Raw genomic sequence first — 11,748 nt, 5'->3', positions numbered from 1 at the left:
ACTTTAAAGAACAGGAAAATCAACAACAAATGAAGGCAACTCCACGCACAAGAAGGGAAATAATCAAGATTAGAGCAGAGATCAATGAGACAGAAACTAGTGGTTAACATTACATTTAAAGCAAAGCGTCAGGTGTTTTGGAAGGCAAGTTAGATCCATTTACATACTGTGCTTATAGACACCAATATTTGGATTCTTTTTAACCACAAGGGTCTGTTTATACCATTGTCATCTGCACTATTTCATTTAAGCCGGAAGAAAAGAGGACACATCCCAGACAGACAGGCATCTTGAGTGGTGGATCATAGCACTCGTGACACCCTTTCAAATACAGCAAGTGACAGGATAACGGGACTCAGGCATGAGAAAGCATGAAGACTGTGCTCAAGAGAGCAAGCATGTGCACATGTGTGCACGCATGCCTGTGTGTGTGTGTGTGTGTGTGTGCATGGGTGAGTGCGCATAGCTATGTCTTGAGCTGGGCTCCCCCAAGAGCACATCCTGAAGCCAGGATTCAAGTGCAAGAAGTTTAGTTGTAAGGTGAACTCAAGAATCCCTTGTAGGAGTAAGGGGTTGTGAGGTGGGAAGGAAGTTATAGGCCTGGTTTTACGCACCAAGGGCAGTGCCTCTCAGTCCCTCCGCGGAGCTGCAGGGGATGGTGTAGAGCACCCTCAATAATGATTTTTACCCACACACTTTCAGCCTGTGGTTGTTTGTGGCTTGCTGTGTGGGCAGGACAAAGCCTCAAGGCAGAGACTCCCAGGTGAGAGGAGCCCCACCTTCAGCAGGTAGAGTGAGTGCCGCGGGCATCTCGGACCTGTTGCAGGTCCAGGAAAATGTCTAGTGCAGTGTAGCCCAGAGGCCCCTTAGCCATGTGTCCAAACAGGAACGAACACAGGGACAGCCTTTGTTCCTGCCAGTGAAATCAGCAAATGAGGTGGGCTGGGGCTCCCCTGCCTCAGAATGTCATTTCCTAAGTAATCCATTTGTCTGTTTATTGATGCACCCATCAAATATGTGACTCTGGATATACAGTCAAAAGAAAACAAAGTTCAGGTTGAGATTACATAGGGGAAAGTCCTTATTTGGTGCTGAATCCTATTAGGTGTTCATTTTTTTGTTTGTTTCTGAAGCCAGGACCTCAAAACCAAAATTCTCGGAAAGAAACCTGAGCAGGTTGTAGGGAGAGGACAAGAGAAGCCGTGAAGGTTCAGAATACAGTATGCAACAGATTCAGCCCCAGAGGCAGACCATGGCTTCTCCACCAGAGCCCGTCCCGCAGAGTCTGGGTTTCATGTCACTGGAAAACCATGCCACTGAAAATATCATCAGTTGGCTGATGGTTGGCTGTACAACAGAATGAAGAATTCTTTTCCTGTGAAAGACAAAATGTTTATCTTCTAGTTCTTTGGTAGTCTTTCTCTTGGCCTTTTAAAATTGAATTTCTGTCTTCACCTGAGCTGTGTATTTAAAATTCTAATTTAAAAGGTGCCTGGGTGGCTCAGTCAGCTAAGCATCTGTCTCCAGCTCAGGTTATTATCCCCGGGTCTAGAGATTGAGCCCCGCGTCAGCCTCCCTGCTTCTCTCTCTCCCAAAGCTGCTCGCCCTGTTCGTGGGCACTCACACTTTCTCTCTGTCAAATAAATAAATAAAATCTTAAAAAAAAATAAAATTCTAATTTTAAAAAAGAAGAAAGCTTAAGCTTTTTTATTTTAAGTGTCTTTGATTAAAATAGCCTATATCAGAAACACAAAAAGATTGAGCCACATTCTTTTGATCTGTGATATTAAAAGAAAATTTAAAAATTCAGCTGGTCCAAGTCCATATGTAGTTGCCATTTACTTGTTGGAAATTTCTCCTAAGTGTAAAAAGGCGGCCCAGCTTTGCCACTGAACTTTTCCTTGGGTCTTATGAAAGTCATAGTCTGGTTCAGCATTTCACTTTCCTTGTTTGTAGAATGAGAGGTTTGGACTGGATTATTTCTCAGGTCTTTTCAATCTCTAAAAGGAATAACGCTTCATTATTTTTTTTTTTTAGATTTTTTTATTTATTTATTTGACACAGAGAGGGATCACAAGTAGGCAGAGAGGCAGGCAGAGAGAGAGAGAGGGGGAAACAGACTCCCCGCTCAGCAGAGAGCCCGATGCGTGGCTCGATCCCAGGACCCTGAGATCATGACCTGAGTTGAAGGCAAAGGCTTAACCCACTGAGCCACCCAGGCACCCCAATAATGCTTCATTATTAATCCTTTACTATCGCTACTCAGCTTCCTTGCTTCCCTCCTTCTGATGATAAACAGCAGGAGCCACTTGGGGGCCACTGTGCACACAGAGAACTACGGTGTGTGTCCCATGTGCAGAACCTCATTTACTCTTCAATCTTATCCTGCAAAAGAGGCATTATTGTCTCTGAATGGGGAAACTGAGTCTCAGAGAAAATGAAGTTGAAGTCTCTAACTCATATAGTCCATAAGTGAAAAGGGCAGACACACTTGAAGTCTGGGCCCAGTGTTCCTACCCACTTGGCTTTACTGCAACCCTCTGCCTTTCAAAAACAGATATGGGGGGGGGGTGACATTTCAAAGCCAAGACACCAAAATCATTTATTTTCCTAATGTGCCTCAGGCAGTTGATGTACTTAGGGCTTTAACAAGCCCCCACCTGTGGGGAATTCCTCCAGCAAGTTCCCATGCTCTGAGGGCAAACCTCATGTTCCCCTTGCTGGAGGGAGTAGCTCTGAATGCTCAGTCTACTACTAAGCCAGCAGGAGTGGCTGCTATTTGGGGTTTGTTTGGTTTGGGAAGCAAGTAGAAGGAGAGCAAAGTCCCAGGATCACTTCACACACAGAAAGCTGGGATAGGATATTCACCCCCCACTACACACTCCTAGGCGCTAACAGGTAATGAGATTCTTCAGACACCCGTTTTGTCAATTTTCCTCTGACTCCCCACTTGAGAAGGGTTTACAGTAACTCACAATAGAGAAAGTGGAGGATGAAGGAATAAAGTGTCCTGGAGAGAAGAGCATTCTTGCGAGTGAATTTAGCCACGAACATTTTGCTTCTGTTTGAACAACTGTTGTTAATTTGATTCAGTCAAACAAGTACTTAGTATAAAAAAAAAAATGCAAGTTTGGAAAGAGATAATTCTACTTTAACAAAGAAGAAAAAAATATGTGTGTGTATGTATATATATAATATCATTGACTATAAAATGCTATAATTATTAGTAATGTAATTTTATGTTCCATCAAAGGAAAATATTATCAATTAAATTTGATACAAGTATTTCTTATTCCTTGGTATTTTAATTTTAATTATGTTTAATTTAATTTAATGAGATTTTAAAGACTTTTTACACGTAGATTTTTATTGAAAGACTTTTTACACATAGTTTTTTTATTGTATATCATTCTTTAATGTATAGAAAGTAGGCAACATCAGTTAAATAAATAAGATAATGTTTTTCTAAGACTTGCTCATTTGAGTTTTTGATCACTTTTCAACCTGGAGACTTTGATGTTCTTATGGGTTTTGTTTGTTTGTTTTCCACACAATATCATCCCCAATACCATTGAGAACGTTGAAGACACAGCCTTTCTTAAAAGGATGTTCCACTATTGCCTTCAATATCTTCTTCCAAGCTGAAGACATTCATACGTTTATTCTACAAGCTTTTACTACTGCCAGGCTGACCAGAATTGTAAAATGCATTTCAATTTTCAGGGTGGAGGATTTAAAAAAAAAAAAAAAAAGCATTCATACAGCAGGCAGGAATGTACACAACACAGCAAAGCCTTTCTACATAATATCTGAAAAAAATCAAGTGCCCTAAAAATAACCAGAGCCTTGTTTTTCTCTAAGATTGAGTCCCTCAACTTTCCCTTTCATTATCTTCATGATCTGTTCCCCAACTTTTCTCTTAGCTATTTATTTCTAGCCTCTGGGCCTCTGCCCATGCTTTTTTTTTTGCTAGGGAGTGTCCTTCTTCCCCCCTCCGCCCACCTCTGACTCTGATAATTCTGTAGGCTTCCCTGTACTCATTAGTCACTAATTCTGGTTACCTGCCCCTTGAGTCCCACTTCTAACCTAGTACCTGGTGATTTAAAAAGAAATACTGTTTTAAATACAATTAAAAATCAGGGCACCTGGGTGGCTCAGTGGGTTAAATCCTCAGCCTTCCGCTCAGGTCATGATCCCAGGGTCCTGAGATCAAGCCCCGCATCAGGCTCTCTGCTCAGTAGGGAACCTGCTTCCTCCATTCTCTCTTTCTGCCTGCCTCTCTGCCTACTTGTGGTCTCTGTCTGTTAAATAAATAAATAAAATCTTTAAAAAAAAAGATTAAAAAATACATTTTAAAAATAAATTTATACAATAATATAATAAACTACGTTTGTATCTTTAGGGTAAATACCCAATAGTGCAACTGCTGGGTCATAGGGTAGTTCTATTTTCAACATTTTGAGGAACCTCCATGCTGTTTTCCAGAGTGGTTGCACCAGCTTGCATTCCCACCAACAGTGTAGGAGGATTCCCCTTTCTTCACATCCTTGCCAGCATCTGTCATTTCCTGACTTGTTAATTTTAGCCATTCTGACTGGTGTGAGGTGATATCTCATTGTGGTTTTGATTTGTATTTCCCTGATGCCGAGTGATATGGAGTACTTTTTCATGTGTCTGTTGGCCATCTGGATGTCTTCTTTGCAGAAATGTCTGTTCATGTCTTCTGCCCATTTCTTTTTTCTTTTTTTATAATTTTTTATTTTTTGTAAACATATATTTTTATCCCCAGGGGTACAGGTCTGTGAATCACCAGGTTTACACACTTCACAGCACTCACCATAGCACATACCCTCCCCAATGTCCATAATCCCACCCCCTTCTCCCAAACCCCCTCCCCCCAGCAACCCTCAGTTTGTTTTGTGAGATTAAGAGTCACTTATGGTTTGTCTCCCTCCCAATCCCATCTTGTTTCATTGATTCTTCTCCTACCCACTTAAGCCCCCATGTTGCATCACCACTTCCTCATATCAGGGAGATCATATGATAGTTGTCTTTCTCTGCTTGGCTTATTTCACTAAGCATGATAGGCTCTAGTTCCATCCATGTTGTCGCAAATGGCAAGATTTCATTTCTTTTGATGGCTGCATAGTATTCCATTGTGTATATATACCACATCTTCTTGATCCATTCATCTGTTGATGGACATCTAGGTTCTTTCCATAGTTTGGCTATTGTGGACATTGCTGCTATAAACATTCGGGTGCACGTGCCCCTTTGGATCACTACGTTTGTATCTTTAGGGTAAATATGGAGTACTTTTTCATGTGTCTGTTGGCCATCTGGATGTCTTCTTTGCAGAAATGCCTGTTCATGTCCTCTGCCCATTTTTTGGTTGGATTATTTGTTCTTTGGGTGTTGAGTTTGCTAAGTTCTTTATAGATTCTGGACACTAGTCCTTTATCTGATATGTCATTTGCAAATATCTTCTCCCATTCTGTCAATTGTCTTTTGATTTTGTTAACTGTTTCCTTTGCTGTGCAAAAGCTTTTGATCTTGATGAAATCCCAATAGTTCATTTTTGCCCTTGCTTCCCTTGCCTTTGGCGTTGTTCCTAGGAAGATGTTGCTGCGGCTGAGGTCGAAGAGGTTGCTGCCTGTGTTCTCCTCAAGGATTTTGATGGATTCCTTTCTCACATTGAGGTCCTTCATCCATTTTGAGTCTATCCAAAGGGGCACGTGCACCCAAATGTTTATAGCAGCAATGTCTACAATAGCCAAACTATGGAAAGAACCTAGATGTCCATCAACAGATGAATGGATCAAGAAGATGTGGTATATATACACAATGAAATACTATGAAGCCATCAAAAGAAATGAAATCTTGCCATTTGCAACAATGTGGATGGAACTAGAGGGTATCATGCTTAGCGAAATAAGTCAATCGGAGAAAGACAACTATCATATGATCTCCCTGATATGAGGAAGTGGTGATGCAACATGGGGGGTTAAAGGGGTAGGAGAAGAATCAATGAAACAAGATGGGATTGGGAGGGAGACAAACCATAAGTGACTCTTAATCTCACCAAACAAACTGAGGGTTGCTGGGGAAAAGGGGGTTGGGAGAAGGGGCGTTGGGAGAAGGGGGGTGGGGTTATGGACATTGGGGAGGGTATGTGCTATGGTGAGTGCTGTGAAGTGTGTAAAACTGGCGATTCACAGACCTGTACCTCTTGGGATAAAAATATATTATATGTTTATAAAAAATAAAAAATATAATAAACATAAGTAATATATGATAGAAATAAATAATATGTAATAAATATATATGCATATAAAATACATACTTATAGAAACCGATGAGTAAATAGTTATGTTCTGCTAACCCCTTCAGACTTAACCTTCCCTAAGGTAATTTTTAATTTTTTTTTTAAATTAAAAACAATTTTTAAGTAGGTTTTATACCCAGTATGTAGCCCAACAAGGGGCTTGAACTTATAACTCTGAGATCAAGGCCTGAGCTGAGATCCAGAGTCAGAGTGAGCTACCTAGGTGCCCTGGAATCAATTTCTTTTGACTAATATAGATTGTAGTTCCTATCATGGTTGCTTCCTAATTTCTAACTTTTGCCACTTCCTGTATTGTATGTAAATATTCAAGCTTCCAGTGGTGTGACAAGTGACTCATTAAATGCCTTAACATTTAACAAAGTTAAACAAAAACACATTGGTTCTTCAATATGAGAGGTACCTTAGTACCTTCTTTCTCCTTGCTTTTTCCTCACAGTGCTTGATATAGTCTTAGCTTTTAGTTTTTTTTTCTTTTGTCCCATTATGACTTTTTAAAATATCCTTATGCTTTTATTCTTACTTTTAGTTGGTTAAGCCATGATTTTGCCATAGTTATTTGACACATACTGCTTCTAACCAAACAAAAGCTATTCCTTGTTGTTTCCTCTCACACCAGCCCCCAAAACTTCTTCCAGTTCTCTGATTTCACAATATCATCACAGTTATTCACATTTGCCTCCTATTTTGTAATAACAATTAACTTTCCATGACTTGCTCATGGTCTGGATCCATAATTGGAAAGCCAGTAGGTATAATATGTATTTTATGATTATAAAAATACCATTTGCCGCCAGACCAGGTACTGTTATAACATTACAATTTCTTCAGCATGGGTCCAGTGCCAGTTAAATAAAATTTATTCTAAGATCAAAGTCAAATGGTTTCTCTTTTCTTACATTCAATTGGTTGTTCAAAATCATGCCACTTTTTAATTTGCTTTCTGTTTAGAATAGGACTTTATTATTTAATTATTGTTATTTGTTTTCCCTAGAGTTTTTAATTGTTTTTTGTATTTCTTGTTGACAAAAGAGTCACGTGTCCATCATATTTTTAAGTTGCTCCATCATCTCACCTTCTCAGTCAAAAAATCCATTACATGGTGTTCTTCTAATACCTTTCATCACTCAGATGCTTCCTCTCAGAGCCTGTTTCCTTAAGATCCAACCTGGAAAGATTTCCCCCATATTTACAGACACAGTTATAATCCTATGACTCTACTTCTACTTCTGCTAGAGCCCACTAGTTCCACTATTCCCCACTTTTCTTATTTATTTATTTATTTATTTAAATATTTCATTTATTTGACAGAGAGAGCACAAGCAGAAGGGAGCAGCAGGCAGACGGAAAGGGAGGAGGAGGCTCCTGCTGAGCAGGGAGCCCAGTGCAGAACTCGATCTCAGGACCCTGGGATCATGACCTGAGCTGAAGGCAGATGCTTAACCAACTAAGCCACCCAGGTGCCCACATTTCTTCTTTATTTTGCTGGGGTACATTTTTATTAACTTCCTAAGGAAGTTGCATGTAAGATAAACTTTGGAGATTCTCATGGCTAGTTAACTTCATTTTCCTATTCACTTGTTTGATAGTTTTTCTGAACATAGAATTCCATATCCAAAATGATTTTCCTTTATAATATTCAGTGCTTTGCTCCACTTTTGTCTAATATTTCACGTGGCTAATAAGAAGTCATTCCAGCCTTGTTTTTTGTCTCTTGCCAGTGACTTTTTATCCTTCTATTCTTGGTGTCTTATAATGTCGATTTATTTGTTTAGAGAGAGCAAGAGTGCGATCAGAGGGATGGGCAGAGGGAGAGGAAGAGATAATTTTTTAAAAAATTCTGTCATGTTAGGGACCATACAGTACATCATTAGTTTTTGATGCAATGTTCCAAGATTCACTGATTATGTATAAAACCCAGTACTCCATGTAATACGTGCCCTCCTTAATACCCATCACCAGGCCAAACCACCCCCCATCCCCCTCCCCTCTAAAATCCTCAGTTTGCTTCTTAGAATCCACAGTCTCTCACAGTTTGTCTCCCCCTTCCACGATTGCTCCCCTTTCACTTCCCCCTTCCTTCTTCTAAAGTCAGGAGAGAGAATCCCAAGCAAGCTTCTCACCCAACATGGAGCCTGACGTAAGGCTCAATGTCATGACCCTAAACTGAAATCAAGAGTCGGACATTTAACCAATGACCCACCGAGGCACCTTGGTGTCTTATAACATCTTAAGAAAGAGTCTTGGTCTTAGGAAGACTGTTTCAAAGGGTCTTTACATTAGGACAGACACCTGCCCTTTTGGAAGATCCCAATTTGGAAAGGAGGAGGAAAGTACTCCAAAACCCACTTTGAATAATTGACTTGACCAGTATGGAAGATACATTTTGGATGTTTTGCCTCTGTTTGCAACTGTTAAGTCCTCTTTCTTCTACCCATTCTGCTGAGGTGTCATCACATTGACAAATGCACAGATCAAAAGTGTGCAACTTGAAACTTAATCTCAGAGTGAACACACCTGTGTAATGTACATCTGGCTCAAGAGAGAGATATCAGCACATCTGAAGCTATCTTCTTTTTCCCAGTAAGCCTCTCCTGACCTCCCAAACAACAGCTCTTCTGATTTCTAAGCACTGAAATTAGTTTTGCTGGTCTAGTCCACGTAGATGTGTATGTACATTAATATACATGGAGCATGCAGCATATACTTTTTTTATTTTTTATTTTTTAATTTTCTTGTCAGTGTACCAGAATTCATTATTTATGCACCACACCCAGTGTTCCATGCAAAATGTGCCCTCCATAATACCCACCACCAGGCTCACCCAGCCTCCCACCCCCTCCTCTGCCCCTTCAAAACCCTCAGATTGTTTTTCAGAGTCCATAGTCTCTCATGGTTCACCTCCCCTTCCAATTTCCTCCAACTCCCTTCTCCTCTCTAACTCCCCATGTCCTCCATGATATTTGTTATGCTCCACAAATAAGTGAAACCATATGATAATTGACTCTCTCTGCTTGACTTATTTCACTCAGCATAATCTCTTCCAGTCCCATCCATGTTGATACAAAAGTTGGGTATTCATCCTTTCTGATGGCGGCATAATACTCCATCGTGTATATGGACCACATCTTCTTTATCCATTCATCTGTTGAAGGGCATCTTGGTTCTTTCCACAGTTTGGTGACTGTGGCCATTGCTGCTATAGTATATACTTTTGTGTCTGATTCCCCTCATTCAACATTACTTTTTTGAGTCAACCATACTGTTGCCTATAATTGTAATCCATTCATTCTCCATGTGGTATAGTGTTCAGTTGTGTGAATGTGAATCTTTATTCTACTGTTGTTGGATATTTGGGTTGCTTCAGTTTGAAACTTGGCTGATTGTGTCCCCAACCTCCCCCCACCAACTTCATTTATTGACCCTAACTTCCAGGACCTTACAATCTGACTTTATACACACACACACACAGGGCCTTTAAAGGGGTAAGTAAGGTAAAATAAGGTCATTAGGGTGGGCCCTAATCCTATATGATTTACCCCTTTCTAAGAAAAAGGACACAGACACACACGGAAGAAAAATCATGTGAAGATACAAGTCAAGCAGAGAGGTCTCAGGAGAAACCAACCGTGGAAACAATTGTTCTCAGACTTCTAGCCTCAGAATTATGACAAAACAACTTTCTGTTGTTTAGGCCAACCAATCTATGGTATTTTGTTCAACTGCCCTAGCAAACTGATATAGAACTATTACAAATAGTGCTGCTGTGAGCACTTTGTATCTGTCTTCTAGTGAAAGAAAAATTTGTCCCGGTTTTTGCTAGAAATAAACTCAGGAGTGGAACTGCTATATCCCATAGGAATAGCTATGTTCATTGCAAGCAAATCCTTGTCAACTGGTTTCCAAAGTGGTTGTATGAGCTTATCCTCCCCTCGAGCAATGTGTTAGAGTTCTCCTGGGTCCTCCAAACCAACTACTTAGTTTTGGGTCTCTCCTCTCCCTGCCACATCCCTGGCCCTGGTCCACCATGTTCCCTGACTCCTTTGTCCCCTGGTTCTTCATCCTTGAGTGTTTTTATAGCCCCTTTGTGCCATCCTTTCTTACTTAGACTTGTTCTGGTTTTGTAAACCCAAACTTCTTTTTCCTTTACTTTTGTGATTCACTCATCGTTTTCTTCCTAGGATGACTTGTCAGTCCTGACTTCAGCTAGGTGACAGTGAGTAATTATAAATTAATCAGACAAATTATTCAGTGCCAATAGCATAGTCTTCTACGTTTATGGCCTTGCCCTTCAGTCATTGTCAAATCCTATTAAAGTTTCGAAATAGTAGGCAGACTGCTGGGGAGCTTTCCCATGTATTACAAGAGACATTTTTGTGCTTTTCCAAGTCAGGATCAATAGACAGATGACTGTCCTATGTATGAAGTCACTTCTGGACATGGAAAGGGAGTTTACAAATTTTCATTCTCCTGGATTGAATTCCTAGTCACATTCAGGGACACTTTCATTTTCGGGATTCATTTTACCACACTTTCTACCAACATTTATTCAGACGTCCAAGAGGCTTTCCAATATAATGGAAAGAATATAATGACATTTATATAGATAAATAATGATTTAGAATATAATGACATTAACATGATCAAGAGAAAAAAATTCTCAGCTGCAGTAGGGTAATGTTGCTCAGGTTCCTTGCAAATCAAGGCAATTTGTCACAACTATGTGTGGGTTGATCCCTCGGATGAAGGGCAGTGTTTAGGGGAAGAGACAGCTTCTCTTAAAAGACCGTTTCCTTGATGGATGACATAAAATCTATAGAAAAAGAGTCTACTGTCTGCAAAGTTTGGATAACACAGCTGGAATAGCTAGTTGTTGCACAGGCCAAGGAGCAGGCGCTGGCATTGATGGAGGGCCTCCATGTAAAGTGCATGGCCATGTGCTTTACAGGTACCATCTTTTTAGCTCTCACATAAAGCTACACCTTGGCACTCTCATTTTACTAAGGAGCAAACCAACATTCAAAAAGTTTAATTAACTTTTCCAAATCACAGACCCTCCACTGTGGACCGGGGTCTGAATTCAGGCCTGTGTTGCTCTGGAATTTATGTCCTTTTCATTCTAAACATTCACTGACATTAAAAAAAAAAAAAAAATTGAAGAATGATTCACTGAAATAAATGTGATGCTATTCAAAGGAAATACATGTAAAAACCCTTACTTTGGTTTAAAAATGCACAAGTGTGCAGGGAAGATTGGAGGAACTAGCATTCTTAATGTAACCACCATTTTACCATCATGTAAAATTTGGTGTCATTGTCTGAGCCAATTTGTAAAGTACACTCATAAAACTGTACTGCCTCCTGAGGAGTGAACGGAAGTGGATTAGGATGGAAGATCTGCTGTC

The sequence above is a fragment of the Mustela putorius genome, unplaced genomic scaffold (genome assembly GCF_011764305.1).
Source record: "Mustela putorius furo isolate JIRA1106 unplaced genomic scaffold, ASM1176430v1.1 tig00000253_pilon_pilon_pilon, whole genome shotgun sequence".
In the NCBI taxonomy this organism is placed as follows: domain Eukaryota; kingdom Metazoa; phylum Chordata; class Mammalia; order Carnivora; family Mustelidae; genus Mustela; species Mustela putorius.
The sequence above is the reverse complement of the archived record's forward strand: the minus strand, read 5'-3'. Positions refer to the sequence as shown.